This window comes from Polyergus mexicanus, unplaced genomic scaffold (assembly GCF_030449975.1).
Source record: "Polyergus mexicanus isolate NDT 795.1 unplaced genomic scaffold, iyPolMexi1.0 SCAF_6, whole genome shotgun sequence".
NCBI lineage: Eukaryota > Metazoa > Arthropoda > Insecta > Hymenoptera > Formicidae > Polyergus > Polyergus mexicanus.
The window spans coordinates 6,583,556-6,611,481 of NW_027223326.1; the positions used below are offsets into that span (position 1 = coordinate 6,583,556).

The 27,926-nt window shown below is 32.1% G+C and overlaps 1 protein-coding gene across 5 annotated transcripts in view; it reads right to left on the reverse strand.

Moving 5' to 3' along the window:
• LOC138934363 (very long chain fatty acid elongase AAEL008004) overlaps positions 1-16,684 on the reverse strand; it is a 47,513-nt gene extending 30,829 nt beyond the window's left edge. For 4 of the 5 annotated variants that reach the window (XM_070298012.1, XM_070298010.1, XM_070298011.1 and 1 more), the window contains exon 1: positions 10,378-10,732. The gene's annotated coding sequence lies outside the window, so the exon portion shown is untranslated. Of the gene's footprint in view, positions 1-10,377; positions 10,733-16,547 lie in introns of those variants that run through there. The other variant, XM_070298008.1, reaches the window with a different exon arrangement.
• Between the last annotated feature and the right edge of the window lie 11,242 nt (positions 16,685-27,926).

The following is a 27,926-nucleotide window of genomic DNA, read 5'->3' on the forward strand; positions in this document are numbered from 1 at the left end:
AAATCTAAGTATATTTTAATCTTCAGTACACACATTTCGTTAAATATACATTTAAGATAAATTATCTCTTGTTATTCCAATGAATTAAATATTAGATTCTCAAAATTCATAGAATTTAATTTGAATTTACACATAAATATTTTTACATAAATATTTTTCGAATAGAATACGAGTTCGAAAAAATAAAATAAAATTGCTCTAGACCCTAGATGAATGTGCTCCAATTTTCTCCGAAAATTACGTTATGAAGATTAGTCGGTCTACATAAGCAAAGCTCCTTAAAGTTAGTATAAAAATGACTGAAATCATCAATAGACAAACCATTTATCTCTATGCATTCTAATATTAAATACGTAATTAATAACACCATTGTGCATTTTCCGCAAAATATAATGTTTTCCAAGTATGGTGGATAATATAATCGATAATGAACAATTAAAAAAAAAAATTCATCGAAAATAAACGAAAGAAATTATATAGATTGGTGTGTCGCAACGCCAATGTTGTTACGACGGTTGTTAAGTCGGTTATAAAACCGACAAAAAGTTGTGAGTACGGTATTCGATAACATTAATAATCATACATTAACATCAATAATTTCCGCCGATACGGAATATTTAAATTATCGTTGTATTAGGTGTACAACTTTGCTTCCGCCGTTTTTTTCCGAAATTCCAGGCTTTATTGTAAAAAACTGGTTATACATTTATGATTCAAAGTATTGTCCACTCCCAATGATCGTGCCAATTCTTTTTGACTTTGACTCGAGTCTTCATTAAGTAACGCCTCCAATTCTGCATCTTCGAAAACCTTCTCTCTTCCATCGCTATGCCGGTCTTCGACGTGAAAATCACCGTACTTGAAGCGTTGAAATCACTCACGACACGTTCTTTCACTAATAGCGGCTTCACCATAAGTATTTGAGAGCATTCGATGAGCCTCAGCCACAGATTTCTTCATATTGAAGCAGAAAATTAAAACCTCTCGCAAATGACGAGAATTTAGCTCGTAAACTGATATTTTCAATCGAGAATAACTTTATGATGCAGACACAAATCGACTAATGTTTCTATGGGGTTATGTTGACAGATGCCCAAGTTTATTGCATGACGTCTATGATCTATTTATTTCGACCACTACTTACCGCTAAAGCCATCTATAGGAAAACGGCGGAAGCAAAGTTGTACACCTAATATTATTCATCAAGCCTTATTAAGATTTATTTATTTCTAGACTATTCTTGCGATTCTTCAACACAATTAATATCGCTTGAAGCAGAGAACAAAATAGGAATATTAATACACACTTGGATGATTTATATTTTCTTGTTAAAAAATATGCCGGTTAAAATTTTTGTGTTAAATATTTAACACATTGTATTAATTTAATATATTGCTGTTGTGTTAATTAAACTCTAATGTTAAATTATTAAAACAATTGGAAAAAAAATTTTGCAAATTAAAAACTTGCACATTGCTTCCTCATCATTTTATTTCACTCACAAAGCTTAAGCTCCTTGAAGCAAACGGGTTTTTGCAATTTTGGCTTCCTCATAGAGGAAAAATTAAAAATTTCATCGGAAATGAATTCTTTCACCGATCCCTCTCAAATTCATTACTAACCATTCTTTAATAATACTCTATTCATGTAAAAAAATTTAATCCAATATTTAAAAATTTGCGGAAGATAGAACATGTATAGAAATTTCAAAAAAAAAAAAAAAAAAAAAAATTAACCCTTTCACCGATTCTCACCAAATTCCATATCGACCATTTAATAATACTCTATTTATTTTAAAAAATTTAGTCCGATATCTCAAAACTAGCGAAAGTTAGAGGCTGTACAATATATCGCGTACATACATACATTTTTTAGGAATATAATTTTTCGAACATTCTAAACACATTGACATAGAAAACTGGAAAAAAAATTTTGTCACGAAAACAAAACTTCTTCTATAAGGAAGCAAAAGTATAAAAATAACATAATGTGCGCTTATTTTTCATTTCACACAATTAGATATGTTCCGTATTATTAGTGACAGGATTTATCTGTTAAAATTCACAATAAAAAAAAAAAAATGTTAATTTTGTTCTACAATAGGAGCGAGAATGACTACAGACCAATAACATTTTTCCAATTTAATTTTATCATTAAAAATATGTTGATTTTACAACAAATTTATTTAAAACTACTATAAAGTCTGCATTCATTTTGTGTTGAAATATTAACATAGTATTATATTGTCACCATTTATGTATAACATATCCATATTAGGTTAAATTAACACAAAAATTTGTATAAACCGTTTGGGACATGCGATATATGTTAAATTTAAGCCAAATTTTCCAACTGTGAATTATCCATAAACATTTATTTCAAGCTGATCGCGCGCGTTATGTTATAACCGCCGCGTTATGTGTACACACAGGGTACCCATAAATTCGCTTGTAACCGGAGGAGATTGTCGCTATTTCGACACGTTGAGAAAGGAAAGTCGCGCCTTTAAATAAATTAAAAAAAAAATTTATACATAAATTTCATAATGCGTACGCGAATTTTTAAGAACGCACCATCTCACACCCATTGCATCGGGCTATCTCACCCCATGCGAGTGACGGGCGGATCACGCGAAACATAATTGGGTAATCAGGTCGATGATGTAATTTCAAGAAACGAGAAAGCGAATCCTACATCTCGCGAGCCGACCTTCGTCATTTTTGTTTCCGCGTTGCTCCCACACGTGACCTCTCGAATTTTCAGACACGAGAAGGTAAACTGGGTCCGGATCAAAAAAGAGCTGTCAATTTTTTCGCACGCAATCTCGACTGTCGCCGCGAATGGATCGACCAGCAGCAGCGGAGCCACAACAAGCAGCGCGGGGAAAGTGCATAGCTGCATGAAGTTGTAACTTGCCGAGAGTCGCTGTAACGCATTAATGGCTGCGCGGGGAGAGACAGAGAGAGAGAGAAAGAGAGAGAAAGTGACGGATGCGGGAGGAGTAGAGGAAGACAGGGAGAGAATCCCCTTATATAAGCGCCATATTTATGGTCCTTCCTCAACGTCGTCGATGGGCTGCCGCGAACGAAAACAGTCGAAACCTGTTATCAGCAGTCGAGAGAGATTTGCGAACAATCTCTAACGGGTTCTATTACGTTCCGATGAGCATGTATAAGGCGGTCATTACGAGAAACGTCGAATGGCGGTACGATTTCTGCGTTAAAAAAAAAAAAAAAAAATGAAAATTGATGTTGATTCCAGGACTGCAAGAATAATGTTTAATCATGATTAAAAATCATCGAATTTGCGATTACGCGAATTTTACGCGGTAGCGTTCCGAATTTGTCGATGAATCTACTACAACTCGAAATCATATCGTCAAACGTAATGTCTTTTCCGTGTAACTAGCCCGTGATACAATCGTCAGGCCGAAAGATAAGCGCGACAGCAACTCGAAGACACACACACACGCGTATGTGTATGTCGCGCGTAATGAAAACGGATGCTCCGGCCTTGGCGATCGACGCGCGCGCGCCAGCGGACTTTGCCCGCCCGGTATGTATAAATCGCGCGCGCGCGCACGCGACTTTCATTTATTAATGAAACCCCGACGGTTAATGACGGGGAACATGAGATCGCGTGAATTTCATGACGCGAGGAAAATATACACGGGTACATCCGTACGCGCGATCGCGCGCGCCGCGGCCAGACCTGCTGAAAAATTCGGGAGAAAGCAGGACTCGTTTCGCTCTCTGTCAGAAAATTTGCCGGTCGTGTGTCGCAACGCATGGCACGTTTCACGTAATAGGTAGGATAAGTTGGCGCGCGCGCGCGCGCGCGCGACTTGTCACCTGTCACGAGGCACCGTATGTAGAGTCTTACGCCGGATAATCGATCGAGATTCGGATGGTTGACGGATGGATCGAGATGCTGATGAATCGTCGATATTTAGTGGATGAATTGGAAATCGATCGCGTAGCTTGAAGGCTTGTTCAAGACTTATTGTAAAAAGTGCGTGGCGCGCGTATATTTTTTTGCATCTTGCGTATGGATTATACAACAGCTTTTACCGATTGCGTTACTGTATACAGTGACCGGTATACCGGTCAGGCTAACAGAACTAGTTTACTCGGTTTACACGGAATTCCACGCGACCGCATGTCATTCCAATGGTAGAATAACTTGGCTAATTATCCAATTATCTCTGCGCAATCTTATTTACGTGCGTATTTTTTATTCTTGCCTAAAAGAGAATTATTTTCCTAATGTAGTCTAAAATGATTATTTTATCTTTGTATTGGGTGATTGCATAAGTTCGTGCCCGATTTAAATATAAACTTCAATAGATTATATTTTAGAGATAACACTTTTATTAATCAATTATATAGTCTCCATTCTTTTCTACAATGGTTTTCCAACGATCTATAAGCTTGTCGATTCCATTTTTAAAGAAAGAACTTGGTTTTTCTTGAAAAAAGTTTCTAAGGTGCTTTTCGACAGCTTCCTCGGAATTGAGATTCTTGCCATTTAAACTATTCTGCAAAGACCGGAACAGATAAAAATCTGAAGGCGCAATATCTGGAGAATATGGCGGGTGCTGCAGAATTTCCCATTGCAACTCCTGCAATTTTCCTGCAGCTTATTCCTTTCAGTCAGGAGATGCGGCACCCACGTATCAAGCTTGGAAATGTATCCAAGCTTTTTTAAAAGACGAAAAGCGGTTGAATTATCGATGTTCAGCCTCTCAGCAATATCCTCAGTTGTAATCCTTGGGTTTCTTTCCACTAAGGCATGCACAATGTCATCATCAATGCCAGAAGGCCGTCCAGAGCGGGGTTGATCCTCCATATTGAAATCACCATTTCAAAATCTGCCAAACCACTTTTTGACTGTTCGGAGAGCAGGAGCGCGGTCCAAATAAACGCTTTGAATATTTTTTTGTGCAATCCCAACACTCACGCCTTTCCGAAATTCATATAGCATTACATGTCGCAAATGCACCTTTTCGTTCTCCATTTTTAATGATTTCTCTTATGCACAAATGGACTTATCTGAACAATATCTGACGCTAAATTGACATAAGACAACGTCATCTATTCGGTATAAGCAACGATTATCACACGAAAACAATAGAACTCCGCCATGCAGTAACTTAATGCCATCTATGAAAATCGGGCACGAACTTATGCAATCATCCAATATATAATGCTTGTAATTTATATATAATATAAACTCGCAAAATAATATAACTATATAGTTATAAAAAATTTGTTTCAATATTCTCTTGAAATGATGTGTTACAGGAAAATTCTAAGAAAAAATTGAAATTGAAATTAAAATTAAAATTAAAATTAAGATTATAATTATAATAAAAATTAATTGAAATTATAAGAATGTATACAGGGAATCATTTCAAACTCAAGATTATCTGTAAAATATATTCGAGAGATAATTAAGAGGATAACTAGAAAAAGAAAATCTTATTTGAAAGAAATCGTTGAAAAAATTTATCTTTGCTATCTATTGGTTAACCAATAAGATTTATTAGTCGTACACCGATTACTAATCACTGGTATTTTATTGGTAATGTTTCGTCATACTCTATTTCCTTTAAAACTAGCTCTAATCGTCCGTAACGGGATTGAAAGGTCTTGAAAACAACTATACGAAAACTATTTCGCACTTATAAAAGCCGAAGAAAAATTCTATATCCTTTCTCCTTTTCGTTATTATTAATGTACACTCGTACAAATATGTATTCGGTGAGATTTGGGCAATTGTTTTATTTTTTTTTTTTTTTCACCGATTGTGCTACACATTGACTTATTTATGTGTCTCTGCAAATATTTCAGGACGTAAAACAGGACGGTTAAATGCTAAATATTACACGCGTTTCAACGTAAATTAAACGAAAGAAAATAAATATTTTGTTAAAATCAGAAACTGTTAAAAATAATAAAATTGGTAAAAAGATGACGGTGTGAGTCATAATTGAAATTGTCCGATAAACGTCGCGACATTGTTAGAATGTAATCCAAGTTTATGCATGTACATATGTAATATTGATTCGTCATAAGATTGTGTCGTGTGCTTTGTAGAAATTATTTTTAACATGTAAATCTTTTTATGATAACCATTCCCGTTGAAAAAAATCTGATAAGTTTGATTAAACATATCAAATTTTTTCGTCTATGCAAATCAATTCCTGCATAGGGAGAATTCCCCTAGTACCGGACACCTAAGGTTTTTTCAGGATAAATAACAAACTGTTTTGTTATATATATATACAGGATCCCGGATTGCTGATTGGCCAGACTTTACTCAATAATAACTTCTTTATTAAGCGTTATACAAAAAAATGATACAGGACTTTTCGATTCAGTTTGATCCGCTCTATCTGCACACAATTTTTAAAATTGTCCCAAATGATGTGGGACAATACTTGTGTGCAGATAGAGCGGACCAAACTGAGTATATATTATAATGAATACAATATATATATATATATATATATATTTATTTATTTATTAAACTCTATCTCTTCATACAAAAATCACTGACGTAATTGAAAAAGCACTTACCAAATATCACTTTATAACAATGTGCATAAATATTTAGTCACAGGAACTTTGTAGGTATATTCGTCTCAAGTTTACGCGATACACTCTTGTCCTTCTGAATCGACAGTATTTTGTCTACCACCCAAGACTGAGATGTCTTGCTATCGCTCACCCCCCTCAACCTTTTCGCCACGGCAGCGACACGATCGCGTTTGTAAATGCATAGATTTGGTGTGTCCGACGCTAGATGCCGTCCGGCATTAGGGGAATTCCCCTCCACGTTATTTGACTTGCGTTATTGTAATGTTATTTCTCTCCTTTTATTTTGATAATGTTTGATCTTTAAATATCCGATACTTTTTTTAGTTTTAACATAAGCGAATTTATTCTCGTCAATAAAATTTGCATTATTTCTTAATCGAGTTCCAAATATTATCATATATCATTTTACCCAGATTATTTAGTTTTAAATAACACACTGTGTAATTTTCTTTTATGAATTTCGTATTTTTTCTCTTAATGACTATATGAGAATAATACTCTCTTATGTATATGCGTAAGAGAATTGATTCTCTTCTGTCTATAAACATTAAATTAGTATACAAATTTAAGTGTCGAAATAGAACTATTAGATCGAATTTGATTAATAAACGCGATAAATGATGGTTGTATATCATTACATTATATGAATTAGATTCGAACAGTTTACGTTTATCGCAAAAAGGTAAATATTTACATCACGTGTTCTCCTCTGATAATTACACGCGATGATTTAAGAATAATAATGAGTTTTTAAATGCAAGAAATTTAATTTATAAAATGCTATCTTTTTTATAAGCATCGTATATTTGATAAGAGTTTTAGAAATTTCACATTAATATGACTATATATATATATATATATATATAATATATATAGTGTCCCGAAATTTCAAAATTTCGAAAACGTATGGGGAATCGATAAATTAAGAAAAAAAAAGTCTTTTAGAGATTTGCTCGTTTTTGCTTCGTCCAGAAGAAAATCACAAAAATCACAAAAAAAAAGAAAAAAATTTTTACCAGAAAACATAATAATATTAAAATTATTAGGTTCATCGAAAAGTACCATGAGACAAAAGTTGTAGAGCATGAAATTAAGAAAAGAGAGTGAATTAAAATCCTTTTGAGATAAAATTAAAGGATTGTAAATTAAATACGCGACAACGCGAGATTATCGTATGTACCTTGTTTACTTAAATATTTATTACTTAAACAAATAATAAATAAGCGAAAAAATGAGAGCTCTTTCTTTGTTTCATTTTACTTATTTATTCTCTTGTCAATTCTCTAATGACAAAAGGAATGTCAACTAATGTAAACAGGATGCAATAATCTCGCATTATCGCGTATTTATTTACAATCCTCCAATCTTACTTTAGGATTTTAATTCACTCTCTTTTCTTAATTCCATGCTCTACTCCTCTATTACTTTTATCTCGTGGTATAATACTTTTCGATAAACTTAATAATTTTAATGTTGTTTCAAGTTTTTTTAATAAAATTTTGTTTGCGATTTTTTTCAAAACTAAGCAAAAACGAGCAAAATTCTAAAGAACTTTTTTTCTTAGTTTATTGATCCCCGCACGAAGTTTTGACATTTAATTTCGGGATACCCTGTATATGCGAGAAATAGATTGATATCAAAGAAACGAATAAATCTCGTAAATTTTTATAGGAAGGGAACTTTGTACGTGAAAGTTTTTTTTTTTTTTATTACGAACGATGCATCGCGCGCGAGAAACAATGTCGGAATCTCGGTCCCGGAACATCCCACTGCGGATAACGATACATTGTGTGTTACGTGTCGTGTATCGTGCGACAATTAATCATATACCACACCATTGTTACGTTATGTAATGTAGAGTAATGTGGTACACAAACGCGCGACTTTGTAGCTGAAACTCGATTATTTTATTTCGCGCTAGATGTCAAAATGAGAGACACGCGATCACATGCGATTCAAGCACGTATATATATTAAAATTTGTTTTTAATAGATAGAATGTGCGTCTGACAATATAATAAGTGAGTGAAAAAAGGAGGAACAGAAAGAGACAGAAACGGAAATTAAAGCTTCGGATTGAATGCTAAGTGGTAATTAATTAGATGCTCTCATAAAAGAAACACGTGTTATAATTTATCTAACATTTTATCACGAACGCGTTATCTTTAGGAATTACCAGCGATTAAAAATGAGGCCGCTCCCTCTTTGCTATAATGTAAAGAAAAGCTCCTTTAAAAAAAAAAATGAATAGAATAATAAAAAAATTTAAACAAAAATTCTCAAGAATAATTAAGAAGTTTCTTTTCTAAAACCTCTGTCTTTGTCACATACTGAAAAGTTCACAAGCATCATCGACTTGTCCTTAATAATGACAACAAACACTATGATGAGCCTTCGACTTGTTTTTGCAAACGTTGTGCAAACACGTGTTATAATTTATCTAACATTTTATCACGAACGCGTTATCTTTAGGAATTACCAGCAATTGAAAATGAGGCCGCCGTCTCTTTGCTATAATGCAAAAGAAAGCTCCTTTAGAACAAAAAAAAAAAAAAAATAAATAAAAAAAAATGAAGGGGATAACAAAAAAATTTGAACAAAAATTCTCAAGAATAATTCTTTCTTTTCTAAAACCTCTGTCTTTATCACATATTGAAAAGTTTACGAGCATCATCGACTCGTCCTTAATATAATGACAACAAAAACTATGATGACAGATTGCGGAAAGTATCATAACGATCGTGGGAGCCTTCGACTTGTTTTTGCAAACGTTGTGCAAACGATCATCCCGTCTTGCTAATCGCAAAACAAAAGAAATGAACATAGAGGAACGCGGCTCGCATCGTGAAACGTTGACTCAAGGCTTTCCTCGATACATAAGAATGGCCTAACGACTATAAATACGTTCATTAAATGCTCTCGCAGTCTATTGCGAACGAGTGGGACGTGAATCGAAGTCAAATCAAGTGCATGATGATGATTCATAAGAGAAGAGACATTCAATAAAGGAAGGAAGGAAGGAAGGAAGGAAGGAATGGGACAATATTTGATATGCATTCGAACAAATGAGACGAACAATCAATCGATGATAGAGGGAATAATTGAAATCGCAGACGGTGCTCCAACTCTCGCGAAGCTCTCGCGTGCTCGTCCGTAATTTAAATTTCATTTACGACCTCGCAAAATCCAATTCGATAAAATCTGCCGCTAACGATCGAGATCGACGATGTCATGGATGATCGATCCGAGTCGTAATACATACTCTCTTCGTATTAAAAATTAAACACGTCGATATATTGCACTCCAATCTCGGTTTCTCGTCAACAACGAGTAATTTATAGATAATTCTCCTATAATTTCAATCGTGAAGAAAAAGTATTAATATTTTTATCCGGCACACGGATTATTCGACAAATAATAAATTATTATGTTTATCCTTGTTATACGAAAAAATTGTGCGTATAACGTGAAGAATAATTTGCATCGTGAAAAAATTATTATATTATTATGACGTGACAATGTGTGATTCTATTTAATAACTCTAATATTTCCAAACCATTATTATTATTATTATTTAAATTCATATAAATCAAAATCATTATCCAAATCGTTACTTTATTATTTATCGTACCGTGTTATTATTTAACATTATTAATATTAAGTTAATTAATATTATTAGTACTATTATTTGCGTCGTTGTGAGATGAAACCAGATATTGAAAAATTAACATTTCTTTTTAATTATATATCAAGATAAAAACTTTCACAATACTTACTGGCTACTGAAAAGATCGCGTACGTTGGTCAACGTTGGTCCAAAAACCGTAACACACACAACAATCTTCGTGACACTTCGACGTAAGCGAAAGTAGCCTTCTTTCGTTCTTCTTCTCTCTCTCTCTCTCTCTCTCTCTCTCTCTCTCTCTCTCTCTCTCTCTCTCTCTCTCTCTCTCTCTCTCTCCGTCTGCCCACCCCGTTCTCTCAACTTTCGTGCGGTTACGGGACGAGGAAGAACCAAAGGGGTCGAAGGGATCGGTACGACGGATAACAGAGCGATTCTCTAAAATCTTGACGCGAAAAAAGAAAAAAAAAAAGAAAAGTCGATCAAGACCTCTCCTCTCCTCTCGGCTTCGCGCGCGAGATGTTAAAATGCTGTCGAGCGTCGACAGGCCGAATAGATATATCGTGCGATTTTCGAGAAAAGAGGCTAAATTAAAAAAAAAATTATATATATATATATATAGGAAAATTAAAGAAAAGGGGGAGGGAGAGAAAAAAAAAGATACCGAGCGTTATCGACCGCGTCGAAAGCGTCGAACGCGCTAGCCGTCGTGCCAACTCGCGGACTGGCGAACGCAATGCCGGTGCATTGCTTTTAACCAATTCGCCATATTGGTACCCACCATCCCTTCTACCGCCCGCTCTCTCTCTCTCTCTCTCTCTCTCTCTCTCTCTCTCTCTCTCTCTCTCCCTCTCCCTCCCCCCCCCCCTCTCTCTCTCTCTCGTCCCACGCGTCCTCCGGATCTCGTCCGTATGTGCGACGTCGAGACGGTATATTGTAGTTCACCTGCACGCGTTCTCTCGTCGGTCGTCGGCGGTGTTCGCTAAGTGTGACGTCAACGGCGACGGATGATAATGAATCTTGTTCCTTGTGGATTGTGGGTGTCCGGATGCGCGATCGCGGATTATGTCACTACTTGATGTTAATTGCGCTTCTTAAATGTGCAAATCGGCCTGCACTTTTGACACGGGCTCTTCTCGCGACCTTTTATATATATATATATCAAAAGTCGAGTATCTTAGGGGAAGGGGGGGGGGGATTATTATTTTTTATATCAAAATATGTCAGATTAAAATATAAAATAACTCAAAAAATACTTAATGAAAAAATATTTTATTATAGTGTTTTGAAAAGCTCTCGAGATAAGCTACGAGAATATGTAATGAAAAATAGGGGGTTCCATTTAAGAAATTAAAGGCGTCCTTGATTTGACCTTAACAATGCCATGCAAGGTCAAACCAATGACACCATCTTATGTTCCCCTCAAAGGCATACAATTTTTGTTCAAAACATTTTTCTCTAAAATACTTAATTTTTGAAAGAAAAGGAGTGTACGGGTGGTCTAGGACACCCTGCATATATGATTGAACGACTTATATTGTATTTTCCGCAGAAAATGCGATTAAGTTCGATAAAAAATAATTGATTGTATCTAAACGATTTGTATTTTTAATGATATCAAATGAGACATGCTGTCTATCTTTCTTCGATTCAACCTTCATACATTTTAAAGTCGACAATTGTTAATGAAACATTGAAAACATGACGAGCACACGTGTACTTTCAATTTTTTTTTGCTGAACGACAAAATTATGAGTCGTCTTTCGTATTGAGCTAATTTGTGTGTTTGGTACAATATTTTTTTTCTTTCTGCTTCTCCGATTCGACAAATTTAATAGGAAAAGGCAAAATTATGAAAGACGCCCGAGAAAGACCTCCCAGAAATTAAATTCACACATGCGATTCGTGTGAGTTAAAGAATTTAAAAAGATGTACCAACAAAGTGGAAGCATATATTAATGCAAAAAGAGTCCTTTTATAAGGAAGAATAATAATTCTTTTCTTTTTTAGCAAATTTATGCAAATGTTTTATTGAACCAAATTTTTTAGCTAAATTAGTATTTTCTATTATCTCATGATTTCTAGGTATTCTATTTCTTTTTATTTAATTATGCTTAATGATGAATAAAATCCTATTTTATAGTCTCCAAAAGTGACTTTACACATCATATATTACAATTTATGAATAGAAAGATTTAAAAAAAAAAAATATATATATATATATATACACAGGGTGTTCCAGATCAAGTCAATGAAACTTCAGAGTCTTATAGGAAATTGAATTTGGAACAAAAAAGTTACTATAAATAATATAGGTCCAGGAACGCTTCGTTAAAAAGTTATAGCTAATAAACTTCAAAAAATCAAGTTTTTTTTTGATAATTTTTAAAAATAATTTCAAAATCCTTCATTCATTTGAAAGAAAATAACGAAATAAATCTGATAGGTAATTAAAAAACAAACTAAATTACACCAATTTTATTTAATTCTAATAAGGCGTTCAAAAGCAAATAACCTCAAAACAACGAAAAGAACACCCATACAGCACAGAACATTGCAATTACATTGCAGCAATGTTACAATCTTGCAAGTTGCAATGAAATATTGTTGAGACATTATTGGAATATGGAATTGTAATATTTTATGAGAATGTTACAGCAACATTTCAAAAACATTACAAAAGACAGTTTTTGATAATCGCTACTTCGTTCGTTTACCACTATGCGGCGCGCGTTGCGTTATCTATCCCGTATTTAAGTTTTAATCACGATGGTTATATAAAGCTTGCAAAAAGCGGTTAGTAATATTAAAGGTATAATAACTATTTTTATCAGATTAATTTGTCTGATACAATCCCAACACAGGAAATTCAGATATTGAATTCAGTGTTCAGAAATCGGACAAATAATTATCAGAAAAAAGTTAAAATTATCCGTTTATTGTCTACTTAAGATATGGAGTTTAATATTTATATAAATAAAATTTTAATTTTTATAAATTAAATTATTTAATCATTATCAATTTCTTAAACTTGTCAATAATTTATCAAATAGCGATGTTAATTAGATAACAGAAAATTGTTTAATGGTTCCCATTTTTATATAAAAGCAAAAATTTGATAATAATTTTTTAATATGTAAAATGCTTCAAATTTAATAGATAAACTTGGAGAATATATAAAGACATCCAAGAGAGACGAGAAAAAACTCATTGTAATTGCGTAAATTCACAATTTTTTTTCTTATCTCTCTTGGATGTCTTTATATGTTCTCAAAGTTTATGTATTAAATTTGAAGCGTTTTGCTTATTTCTAGCAATGTATTTAAATATTACAAATACATTGCACCGTAACATTACTGTAATCTTACATTGAAATATTTCTGAGGGCGGACATTTCAACGTTGCCGCAGGCTTGCAGTAACATTGCAGAAACATTTCGCAACTTCTATGCAATATTACAATGTTTCAATGTAAGATCTATGCAACGTTTTTGCAATCTTTCGGTGCTGTATGGACAGAAACTTGAAAAAACTACCTTTCGATGATTTTTATGTAGCAACAGTACATTCGTAATGCAAATGCAAACATAAAAATGTTCTTATTAAATTTTGATCATAACTAATTACTTATAGAGAGTTTATCAGCTATAACTTTTTAACAAAGCGTTTTTGGATTTATGTTTATAGGTACTTTTTTTATTTGAAAGTCAATTTTCTATAAAACTTTGAAGTTTCATTGAACATCCTGTACATATCAAACAAATTAATCATTCGGTATTATATCGGACAATTAAAAAAATTACTTAGTTTTCGATGTATGTAACGTAAATTAAATCGACAACTATGAAAAAGTCCAAACCTTTGAGTATCTATATATATATATATATATATATATATATATATATATATATATATATATATATATGTATGTGTGTGTGTGTGTGTATATCACCGAAACTTATACAATGCATAAGTACGGTCATAAAATGGTAAGTGAATCGTAAATAAATCGTTGAGTTTATTCCTGAAACGACGTGAAGATGCTATTTCATGTTTGGACTTTTCAAGAAGAAATCGAATATTCCGCCGAAGGCCAGATAGACACACAAGTTCACTGACATGGAACAGAATATTACGCAGAATATATTTCGACGAGAGATATACTGCTTCGTCCTTCGCAAGGATTGCTTTAATATTCTGATTTATTTTTAATAAACCTCGAATCTGGTGAATTGTAAATCGTCTCTTGCAAATTGCAAAACAGGAAGGAAAATCGTGAAGGTGATCGATACAAGACGACCTTGAGCGCTCTTGGAGAGAATATCCTCTCGTCAAAAATAAATATCATAATCTCGTAATCGCATTCAGAGAGAGGAGAAATCTCTTGAATAAATTACTACTATCGATTGTTATCTCGCAGCTCTCAATAAATTGCTTGAGATATTTAATCGAGGATATCCGTGTGAAAAAAGGCGAGTATTATTCAATCGGAAGAGAAATATTGTTTGTAAATACGTGTTATAATATCTCGATATTATTTATCATTCTTTCATTGAAAACGGATTATATTCCGCAAAAAAGCAAGCCAATCTTTTAACAGAAGACACGAAAAGGAGAGGAATATTCTTCTAATTTAAATAACTCTCTTCCTCGTCCGTCATCTCTTAACAAAGACCCATCAACATATATCTACGATGTGCGCCTACCGCAGACATGATTTAAATATATTTCTTATTTATTTCTCAATTCCAAGAATAAATTTTCTGACAAACATATTTGATAAAATAATTGATAGAATAAATTCATAAATTTAAGCACCGGCAATATTTAGCGCAACATCGCTTCCCGCTTTCTTAACATAAATTTTGCAAGCGACTTTTGCGATCTGAAAAAAATAACAGCGCCGAAGTAATAACGGCGGAATAAATATATAATTATATTCAGGAAGCGATCAGTTATTGCATAACGTTTACGTAATACATAAATAATAATGGTTAGATGCGTAAATCGATTACGATAATCGATTTGACCTCTATCGTTCGATCGTTTATTAAGGATGTATATGTCATATGTCGAAACATTGACAAAAGCATGAAAATTTCGTAGACCATTCTATTATTTCTTCTAAATATCTGTGCAAAACCTGAGCAAAACTCTCTTAAAGGTTTGGAAATTATTTAAGTTTAAAGTTACTATTGATTCTTATGGAAAATCGCGTATTGAAAAGCACCCATTGACAAAGGATCACGCACGATTCATATGAGAAAAACCTTTTCGGTCAATTTACTTGAATTTGTGATATGTTATAGTTCCTGTATCCCCGATCAAAAATGTCAAGTTACAGAAACTTTCTATGTCCACTTCTGAATTATACGGGTATGCAAAAAGTATCGGAACCTCATAATATTTCGAAAAATATGCAATTTAGAAAAAAATATTCCATATAAGAGTTGTAGGTTTTTATATGACGCATTACATAGCAATATTATTATGATCTTGAATAGCGTTATCAAGGTCACGTAAAGATCACCTTGATATTTTTTAACGAAAACCCCCATTTTTGATTGCATATTTTTTGTAAATTACCTTAAGAACTTTTCAAAACACTATAATATAGTTCTTTTCCGTTAAATATTTTCCAAGTTATCAGGCTTGAAAGTACCATTAGCATTAGATTATCCGAAAGTAATTTTTACGTGATCTTAACCTATAGTAACCACATCTCTATTCAGTATACGTACTAACCATACTAGTACAATTTGGGATTTTGCATTTTTAAAGTTCCATAACTCGCGCATAAATAATCCAAAAATATTCGATAACATGAGTTTCTTGGGGTAAAAATTCCCCAGAAATCCAATGATAACGATCTCGAATGCAAAAAATAATTTTGTAATAGTGAAAAAACGTCAAAATCAAAATAAAATTTTCAAAAAATCGTCTTTTTTTTCAAAAAAATTGCCATTTTTTTCTATTTGACAGAAATAAATGTTTTTTTTTTCTAAATTAAAGTTAAAATGTTTTGTATTTTGGAAACAAAATATTTTAGAAACATTATAGAATATTAAGGATTTTTTAGGGATGTTTGAAAGTATGGTACATTTGAAAGGTGAAAAAATCAATATAATTTTATAAATTATAGCGTCTCCCTTTCTCAGCCATGCCGTTGAATGTAAACAATTATTTATTTTTACAAAGGAATAAAAATAATCAAGGATTTATAAAAAAAATATTATTGCTCCGAAATTTACTAAAAATATAAAAAAATCATACAAAATTGTAAATTTTTATGCTAAAAAACAATAAAATATATTCAAATACTTACATTCAATGCAATTCCGTTTCGTTTGTTATACGAAAATGCAAAATTAATTATTTTATCGGGCACGGACTTTGCACACGCTGTTGTCACACTAGTGCAAATAAACACCTCCTTAAAGTTTTGATATTGCTGCTGCAACGGTTTCAAAACAAATGACACCGGCTCACTGTGCAGTTAGTACCCTAGGGTAATGATATATTTATCGTAGAGGGGAGAGGAGGGGGGAGGCGGTTATAGAATGCAGGTAGAAAGATCCAGAAGTAGGAAATTCTAGGTGGTGCAAAATTGCATTGGTGCGGTTACTACGGATTAACAATGCTATTAAAAGTCACACTAACATTGCTACTCAATGCGCCATTTAAAACCTTACAACTTTTATTTGAAACATTTTTCTCAACAACGCTTTACTTTCGAGATTTGAAAAAAAATATTTAAAATAAACCTTTTGTTTGAAACAATTTTTCTGAAAAATGCTTTTCTTCAAGATTTGAGAGAAAGATGTTTCAAATAAAAATTAAAAAGTCTTAAGTAGCGCATTAAGTAACAATGTTAGTAAGACTTTAAATAGCATTGTTAAAATCACATAAAATTTACTTCTGGGCAATACTAACGCCGGCGATACTATACCTTTCAAGCCTGATAATTTGGAAACTATTTAATGGAAAGAAACTTTATATAGTGTTTTGAAGAGGTCTCAAGGTAAGTTAGAAGAATATACAATCAGAAATGGGGATTTATATCTAAAAATTTCAAAGTGATTTTTACGTGACTTTCAATGACAACGCTATTTAAGGTCATAATAATATTGTAATGCGTCACATAAAACCCTACAACTTTTATATAGAATATTTTTTTTTCTAAAACGCGTATTTCACGAAATATTAAAGGGTTTCGATACTTCTTGTGTACCCGTATAATTTAAGAACTGGACATAGAAAGCTTCTGTAACTTGACATTTTTGATCGGGGACACAAGAACCAAACACATTACAAATTCAAGCAAATTGACCGGAAACGTTTTTCTCATATGAATCATGCGTGGTCCTTTGACAAGAGAAAACATTGCCAACGAAATAAAAATTTTCACATATATTAAGGAAACTCTAGCAAATATTTGCGCAAAACTTGATTTGAATCCACTTACTGGTTTAAAAGTTATTTACTAAAAAATGTAGACAAATATTATCTATCTCTCTTTCTCTTTTTTGCAAATTACTCGTTCTTCTTTGTTTCAGGGGGTATTCACGATCAGAAGTTTTTGTCATAAATTAGGGAAAATATTAATTACAGCTATTTTCTTTTACGAAGACATCAAAAACCATATTATTTTGCGATACTTCAATTCCTTTTATAATCCTGATTTATTTATTTGATTTTTCAAACAGTATAAACGTAAAAAATACGTTTTTTTTTTTTAATTTTGACAGTTTTTTTGCTACTATTGTACAGCCAAAACATCCTTAAATAGAAGCCGAAATTTTTCTACGACACAGTTGATCTAGCAAAATTATACGTACGCAGATAAAAGAACATTCGCAATGACTATGTGTATATGAAAATTAGACTCCAATTGTGCAAAATGCGAAAAACGGCATGTGTCATGCAAAATTCGTACGTCATCATAGTTCATAAGTCGGGCATAAATAAAGATAGATCAATAATATATGAATGTACGATATATGTAGCTAACAATCAACGAATCTATCGTTCTCGTATCACAATTACAATCATTATTACACCAAGTATAAAAATAACTAACTGACATAAATAAATTCATAAGTTATAAAAATGTATTACCGGAGAGGTAAATAATAAAATTATTATTTTAAATAACAATTATGATAAATAATTTCTAGATTATTTATCTGATGATTGCTCGTCTAACGCCTTCCAGAGCTTTTATTTTTTTATTTTTTTTATTTGCTCATTCGCAAAAATGTTATAACAATCAACAGATTACGATAATTGCGTGACAATTTGCATATGGAATTCCTGATATTAATCTCTCACGCGATTTATCATATCGTGACAAGGAAAAAGCACGAAAATTGCAATTCACGTAATTAATCACGTTTTCACAAATGAGCGCCGTGAAGAAAAAGCAGTAAAAGATACACAAGAGAAGAAAAAGAAGCCCAACAAGACATCATGATGAGGGAGCGTCTGTTTGTACAGTGAGTAATACATAAATTTATTTGTTATCTGTTATTTGTAAAATTAATTGCCCGTTTATTTCAGGTGATGATCTATTTTAAATTATCGCGTAATATAATATATGTATATAAAATATTTCAATTATTTTAAGATACTTGAAATATCTATAATAGCAGCAATAGACTCAAGATAAGAACAATTAAATAGGAAAACTGGCAGATAAGAGCCAAGGCGCCGGTATTAGTGCGCGAACTTATTATTGTTAAATTTTATATATTTTATAAATAATGTGCATTAAAAATGTACGTTTTTAAGTGCTGTGTATGTCAAATTTAAAAATTCCAATCTAATCTTTATATTTCATATTGTATATTGAAATATTCATGCTAAGGATGAACCAAAAAACGGTCCAAAACGTACATTTTTAATGCACATTACTTAATAAAATTTAACAATAATAAGAGTTCGCGCACCGATATGACACAATATATCAATTAATGTTTTTATAGAGAGATATATATAAAATATTTCATTAGTTTATAAGATTTGTGATTATTTAAATTATTTTTATTTGAAAAGTCAGATTTTTATTTATTTTATATTTTTCAAAAGTTTATACCTAAAAGAGACTTCTTCTAGTAATTCTACTAATACAATAATTATATTTATGAGGTTAAGTTTTCCATCTTGTAATCTCAAGATGATGAATTGACGAAAATTGTAACAAATATGTGCACATGTATATAGGGTCTTTATTTGAAAACTTTCCATCCTGTTTATTTCGTAATCGACTAATTTTTGCGAAAAATATTTTGTGTACAAAAGTTTTATAACTTCGAAGGGGACATGAGATGGTGCCATTAGTTTGGCCTTCGATAGTCATTTAAAGATCACGTGAAGATGACCTTCAATTAAATGGAAACCTCCATTTTTTATTACATATTCTTGTAGCTTACCTCGAGAGCTTTTCAAAATACACTATAATAAAGTTTTCTTTCCATTAAGTATTTTCCGTGTTATGAGGCTTGAAAGATATAAATATACCGATAGTGATTTTTATATGATCTTAACAATGCTATTTAAAGTCACGCTAACATTGCTACTTAATGTGCCATTTAAAACCCTATAATTTTTATTTAAAACATTCTTTTCAAAATTGCTCTACTTTCGAGATTTGAAAAAAATATTCCAAATAAAGCTTTTATTTGAAACATTTTTTTTTTTTAAATGCTTTATTTTCGAGATTTGAGAAAAATGTATCAAACATAAATTAAAAAGTCTTAAGTAGCGATGTTAGTAAAACTTTAAATAACATTGTTAAGATCACATAAAAATAACTTTCGGGTAATACTAATGCTGAGGTACTGTATCTTTCAAGTCACATAACTTGGAAAATAGTTAATAGAAAAAAATATTTATTTTATAATAGTGTTTTGAAAAGCTCTCGAGGTAAGCTACAAGAATATGCAATGAAAGATGGGGATTCCCATTTAAGATATTGAAGATGACCTTCAAAAGGCTATGGAAGGTCAAATCAATAGCAGCATTTTATGTTCTCCTCGAAGCCATCAAACTTTTGTACGAAACATTTTTCGCAAAAATTAATCGATCACAAAATAAATAGGATGGAAAGTTTTCAAATGAACACCCTATACATAAGCACGATTAATAACGAGGTGGGTGGAAAATTCTTAGTGACTTGACAGAACAAGGCAAAACTTGCAAATTCATTTGCGCAATTTGATAATCAAACCAAATGTAATCATTGCGCGCATCAAGATCAGAAAGTCAATGAAATTCTATGAAAACAAACGAATTTACGGTATTTTCATTAAATATACAAGACTTTGAACTGAAGTCGGACATCGACATTACTAGTACATGTGCATATTCAGGATGATATAAAGTTTTACGAAAAAATTTCACTCTGTATACATTATTATATAAGAAATCCGCTTGACCTTACGATTGTTTGAACTTGACTTGCACGTAATGTATTGCATTGTATGTAGATATGGCGTGACATAATTATAAATTGTTGATAAAGAAATATATTATATATGTGATTAAGTATCTCTTAAATAAATATTAAATGTTTACCGAACATCTGCTGGTCGCATTTATATAAATAAGCATTTAATAGATAACATAACTTGTTACAAATAAACAAATAATTAATTAAATAGTTAGAAATAGTTATCAATATTTCACTATTCATACATATTTAGCCAAAACAAATCTACTTCCGCGAATACGCATTTAGTAGAAGAGATATTACCTCATCGTCTAGAGAGAGCAATTATTTACTTCACAGTATTATCTTCGAAGGAAGTTCTCATATTTAAAAATTCCACTCTCGTTAAGCACGTACGACGTCATGAAAACAAAAAGAAGGATTATAATATACAGGGTGTCCCATTTTAAAGGATCCACTCAAATATCTCAGAAACACTGCGTTAAATCGAAAAATGTTTCAAACAAAAGTTGTGAAGGTCATGTGAAGGTCAACTTTAAAATCTTAAATGGAAATCCCCATTTTTTATTTAGTATTCTTGTAGCTTGCCTCGAGAGCTTTCCAAAACACTATAATAAACTATTTTTTTATTCAGTACTTTTTGAGTTATTTTATATTTTAATCTAACATATTTTTTAATATAAAAAATTAAATATCTCATAAAATAGTTAGTTTTTGATAATCTTACCGTAATACTTTTATGTACAGAATAATGATACAAATCAATTAGTATAAAAAAATAATAGTTTTTAAAAAAATTATTTACGATGTATTTTTTTAAACAATTATTTTTTTTTTTTGCATTTATTGATTTATCTCATTATTCTGTACATAAAAGTATTACCATTAAGATTATCGAAAACTGAATATTTTATGAGATATTTAATTTTTTATATCAAAAGACGTCAGATTAAAATATAAAATAACTCAAAAAGTACTGAATAAAAAAATAGTTTATTATAGTGTTTTGGAAAGCTCTCGATGTCAGCTACAAGAACGCTAAATAAAAAATGGGGATTTCCATTTAAGATTTTAAAGTTGACCTTCACATGACCTTCAAATGATTTTCCAAGGACAAATCATTGTCACCATCTTATGGCCCCCTTGAAGCCACACAACTTTTGTTTGAAACATTTTTCGATTTTACGCAGTGTTTCTGAGATATTTGAGTGGGTCCTTTAAAATGGGACACCCTGTATATATTACAACTCACGTCATGCACGTGCGGTTTTATGAAATAAAAAAAAAAGGATTATAGTATATATTAGTGATACACATATATGTAATTTTGAAAAGCAAAAAATATATGAAATTACTGTCTAATTTGAATAATAATTTATTTTCTCGAGATATGTGGCAACGATCTTACTCAAAGACGAGTGAAATACAACGATATTGATACATGTCTAAACTTGCTAGTTCATTTCTTACATATACTTTCATCTGGTTTTTTTAATAATAATTTTATTCAAAAAATAGCAGTTTTAATTCTATTTTAGAAAGAAAAAAAAACTCTCAGAAAGTTTCTAATTACCTGACAAGAAAATAATTAAGGTAAATCGAGAGACTAATAAATTGAAAAATTAAATTTCGACAAGAAATGTATTGGATGTTGTATAATAAAAGGATCTTTTAGTTCATATTAGCATAACATTATATTCGCAAATAATAATTCAATACGATATTATATTTGCAAATAGTAATTCATAAATCTAAACTGAAATGTTTCTTTTAGAGTGGAAAATGCAAATATTTGATACTTGACTGGCTTTTGTGCAATTCAAATATCATTATAAAAAAGTTGTATAAAAAGATCGCTGTGTAGAAACAAAACAAAAAATTGTATAAACAATGAGTACAAAAAAAAAGTTTCTAGTTAATAAACTTAATTATAAATGCAATTTTTAATTAAGTTTATTATTAATAAATTTGAATCAATAAAGAAGATGGATGTGTTGTGGGCAATTTTTATGTATTGTACTGAAAATATTAATCTTAATCGTTAAAACTTTAAGCTCAATTAAAATAATTTTTTTTTTTATATAAATATCCGAAATCATAAAATGTCAATATTACCGCAAATACGAGTAAAAAAGCAAGATAGTTTTAAAATACAAGAGACATATCTCTATGTTTAAAAGTTACAAAATGTTATAAAATAATGTCAGAAAAAAACTTTACGCTTTATCTCTATAACTGAAAAAGACGTCATTAATTCTATCTGTCAAAAATCAAGCATTACAGCTATTAGGTGTACAACTTTGCTTCCGCGGTTTTTTTTCCGAAATTCGAGGCTTTATTGTAAAAAACTGGTTATACATTTATGATTCGTTTTGAAATTGCTTGTTGAGTCACTCCCAATGATCGTGCCAATTCTTTTTGACTTTGACTCGAGTCTTCATTAAGTAATGCCTCCAATTCTGCATCTTCGAAAACCTTCTCTCTTCCATCGCTATGTCGGTCTTTGACGTGAAAATCACCGTTCTTGAAGCGTCGAAACCACTCACGACACGTTCTTTCACTAATAGCGGCTTCACCATAAGTATTTGAGAGCATTCGATGAGCCTCAGCCGCAGATTTCTTCATATTGAAGCAGAAAATTAAAACCTCCCGCAAATGACGAGAATTTGGCTCGTAAACTGACATTTTCAATCGAGAATAACTTTATGATGCGGACACAAATCGACTAATGTTTCTATGGGGTTATGTTGACAGATGCCCAAGTTTATTGCATGACGTCTATGATCTATTTATTTCGACCATTACTTACCGCTAAAGCCATCTATAGGAAAACGGCGGAAGCAAAGTTGTACACCTAATAAAATATTATTTGAATTATAAAAAAAAAAAATAATTAATTATATGCACGATAATAAAATTCTAACGTTTAAAGAATGAACGAATCAATGAAATGTTATTAATATGATAACGAAAAAATTCACGATAGATAAACGCAATAATATGTCATTTCAATTCATAACGACTTTACCATTCTATACATGACTGTGTAGCACTTTTCTTCTCTTGACGTCACATCACAAATAAGTACCATCTCTCCTATCTTAAGCTACTATATCCCCCCCTTTACTTACATTACTCTCAAGGCACATCTCTCTTTTACTCGGTGCAAACCAAGCAATACCAGGACGGCATCTTTCACAAGCATTGCGAAAATGCAAAATATAAACAAACGGTTGAAGGAAACCGCGAAGGTGCTAGAAAAGATCGACGATCCTGCCGCAAAACACGAAATGCAAACTATTGCTCGCTATTTCATATACGTTTACGACCTTGGCCTATTAATATGAAAGTGCTATATCAGCGGCGAAGCTCGAAGAAATTGAATATACGTTTCGATCAAGTTCATTGCACAATCCTAAACGCGCCGTACAAACCATCCCATTTCAGATACATGCTAATTGAACGTTCTTATTAAGCGATATATCGAAAGCGAATCAATATGACCCCGGTGATCATTATGAAGTTACGCTTGTCGTGTGTAAGCACTTTCGTATCACGCCTATGTTGCGATTATTAGCACATGTCTATTCACAGAATTATGCACCCCAAAAAAAATTAATTTTAAAAGACTTCTTTCCTCTCATTAGATCGATTAGACAGATATAAAAGGTCTCAATGGAATCTATATATTATCTATATATACAGAGTGATTCCGAAATAGGAATCAAAATTTAAGGCTGTATAACCAAATTTTAAGAGTATAAACGTCAGACAATAATATATAATAATACTGTGAATAATACTGTATTAATAATGTGCGTCATATATGATACAAAGTTGGTCGGAGTTATATCATTTCAATAAGCAAGAAGACTTTTAATAGCTCATTAATGACGTAGTTGTCCTAAAAAATAACAACTTTACGTCACTCAAATCCTTTTTCGAGCATTCTACATCAATTACAGAGCCAAAACGTAGTAAAAATTTATTGCATTCGAAACATTAATTTATAAAGAGGATTTTTGCAATCAATTAATTTTGAAATCAAGAATTATTGCTACTGTGAAACTCTGACTTCAATACAGATAATCGATTGAAGATCGTAAAAAAATCAAGATTATATTTAAAAATTAAAAATTTTTAACTAATTTTTATAACGCAGCAATATTGGCAACGACATTTTTGACTGCAATTAAACAATCGATCCATCACATGCTGAAAATTGCGTAGAGATATTACTAACATATTTTATTATCATCAATATTTTGGAGACAATTCAAAATATTAAAAAGTAAAAATTAAAATTAAATTTAAAATAATTTCATTTCAACACAAAACTCATGTGTAAAAAGATGCATTTATGATATTATGTTCAAAATAATTTTATTAACGCAAAGTTCACGTGCGAAAGAAAGTCTATTTATGATATTATATTTCAAAATAATTTAATATTTCAAAAAATTTTAAATAATTTCATTAACGCGAAACTCACGTATAAAAAAAAAGTCTATTTATGATATTACGTTTAAAATAATTTCGTTTTAACGCAAAATTCAGGTGTAAAAGGGTCTATTTACGACATCACGCTTAAAATAATTTCATTTTAATGCAAAACTCGCGTGTAAAAAGGTCTATTTATGATATTATGTTTAATGCGGGAGGAGGCGAAGAGATGCAATCCGCGGTTTGAAACTCACTCGTGACAGAGGCGACTGACAAACGAGGAGGAAGATAATGAGATTTGCGAACGAGCGCGAACATTGCGCAGGAAGAATATCATTGCATTCTTCATAATTTCTGGTCTCAAGGATTCCCCGAGCTCTTTCCGAGTTTTCGTAAGTATTTCACGTACGGGAATCAAGTATTGTAGAATCGCGCGTTCGCGACGTGATCCGCATGCGAACGTCGTCGCGATTCCCCGTGAGCGTTTCAGCACAACGGAAAACGAATGAGATTTTAAAAGTAAGTTTGGGGAAAAAAAAATTCTGCTCATCCGCGATATCGTGTATCGCCTTAACGAGTATTCGCGCGTGTGTACATCGGGATGTGTGCTCTGGAAAGATTCGCAATATGAAGCATTTTTAATGAAGTATGTGCATTTTTCGTTTCGTCGCCATGATTACTATTGTACATATAATAATTTACGAGAAAAGATACCTTCATCTTTAGTTTATTAACGATTAGAAATAAATATTTGATTAGCACTAGATATTTCATATTTAATTCGAGATTGTGGAAAGAGAACAGAGTGTGCTTTGTATTGATATTACTTGAAAATGGCAAAAAGTCTGTAAAGTGACATAGTCCGATTTTAATTGAGTGACTTCGGAACCGACACGTTTCGAGGCACACGACGAAACGACGTGCACGTGACATTGCGTCGCTGTATAGCATGCGCCACCCGCGACGCGCTGTCTCTTGACGGATGGCCTCCAAGTAAGAGCACGATCAGCTGAAGATAATAATATGTACGTATGTATATATATACATATGTATATAAAATAATTCTCTTCAAATATATCATAAAAACTCATGACAAATAAATGTGCGTTTGTGCGCGCACGTGTGTGTATGTGTCTAATAATATAAACACTGTAAAAAAAAATGACTAAAATATAGTGTCTACAGCTTGTTTGCAGACACACTACCCGAATTTTCAGACAGAATATTAATTGAATTTTAAAACACGGTTCAATTTTTTCAGACATATTTTTCTGAACTTTCAGAAAAACAACTCTGATGATTAAGACGGATTGTCTGTGAGATCGCTTTCAGATACCTAGATTTGAAGAATTCAGACAAAAATATGTCTGAATTTTTAGAAAATTTTTTTCGTCATGTTCTCTTGTAAGCATTTAATTAAGAGCGAGATTTAATTAAGAGCGCGGTGCTCTATCTGATAACAAAATCGGATGGAAACGTGAAGATTACTTAAGCTTCATTTAACTTCAACTACGAACGACAGAATACGACTCGTAGCAAAAAGCGAATTCAAGTCATTTTCTTGATGTCCCTGGCACACACATACACATACATACACGCGCGCATGTTTAATGTCACACCGCTGATATTAAATCAACCAGGCTTCATTCGTTACCCGGTAAATCTATCAGCTGATCGCGTGCATGCTTGTCATGTTCTTTCACCTGTTGCTCGCCGTTTATCTCGCTGCCTTTCTTTCTCTCTCTCTCTCTTTCTATCTATCTATCTATCTATCTCTTCTATCTCCTTTTTCTCTCTTGCTTTCTCTCTCCGTATCCAAATCGATCAATTCTCCTTAATGTTGCACGTTTTACCGAGATACGACGTATGATGCACCATGCACTCTCGTCTCGCGATCACCGCATTACGATGCGGACGAACTCTCGAAGTGCTGACCTGCGGAAGATTAAATTGAAGTTAAAAATATACACCGAGACGAGGCCGCTTCTAGTCTTCCGCCGTTGCTCAAGGCGACGTAAAGCCCGTATCAGACTACGCATTTAAGATTGAGATTGAAGATTAAATATTGAAATTTGACCAATCAGGGCAAAGAAATTTCAGTTCCTTTTGTTCTGATCTTAGTCAAATTCCAATCTTTAATCTTCAATCTTCAATTTTCAATGCGTAGTCTGATACGGGCTTAAGCGAAACTTCCCGCGAATTCCCCCCTTTGTCGCCTGACCAGGAGCGGAGCTAGAAAATATTGTAGTATCTAATTAGAAAAAAAAAACATGTATTGTATATATATAGAGTATTCCAGATTAGGTCAATGAAACTTCAGGATCTTATAGGAAATTGAATTTGAAACAAGAAAGTTCCTATAAACATAAATCCGGGAACGCTTTGTTAAAAAGTTATAGCTGATAAACTCTCTGTAAGTAATTATAGTTACGATCAGAAAATTTAATAAGAACATTTTTATGTTTGCATTTGCAATGTTTGCACTACGAATGTATTGTTGTTACACAAAAATCATCGAAAGGTGGTCTTTTCAAGTTTCTGCTTTTTTCGTTGCCTTGAGTTTATTTTCTTTTGAATGCCTTATCAGAATTAAATAAAATTGATGTAATTGAGTTTGTTTTTTAATTACCTATCACATTTATTTTCCGTTACTTTCTTTCAAATGAATGAAGGGTTTTGAAATCATTTTTAAAAATCATCAAAAAAAAAAAAACGTGATTTTTTGAAGTTTATTAGCTATAACTTTTTAACGAAGCGTTTCTGAACCTATATTATTTATAGGTACAGTACTCTGCGTTGATACCACTGCTT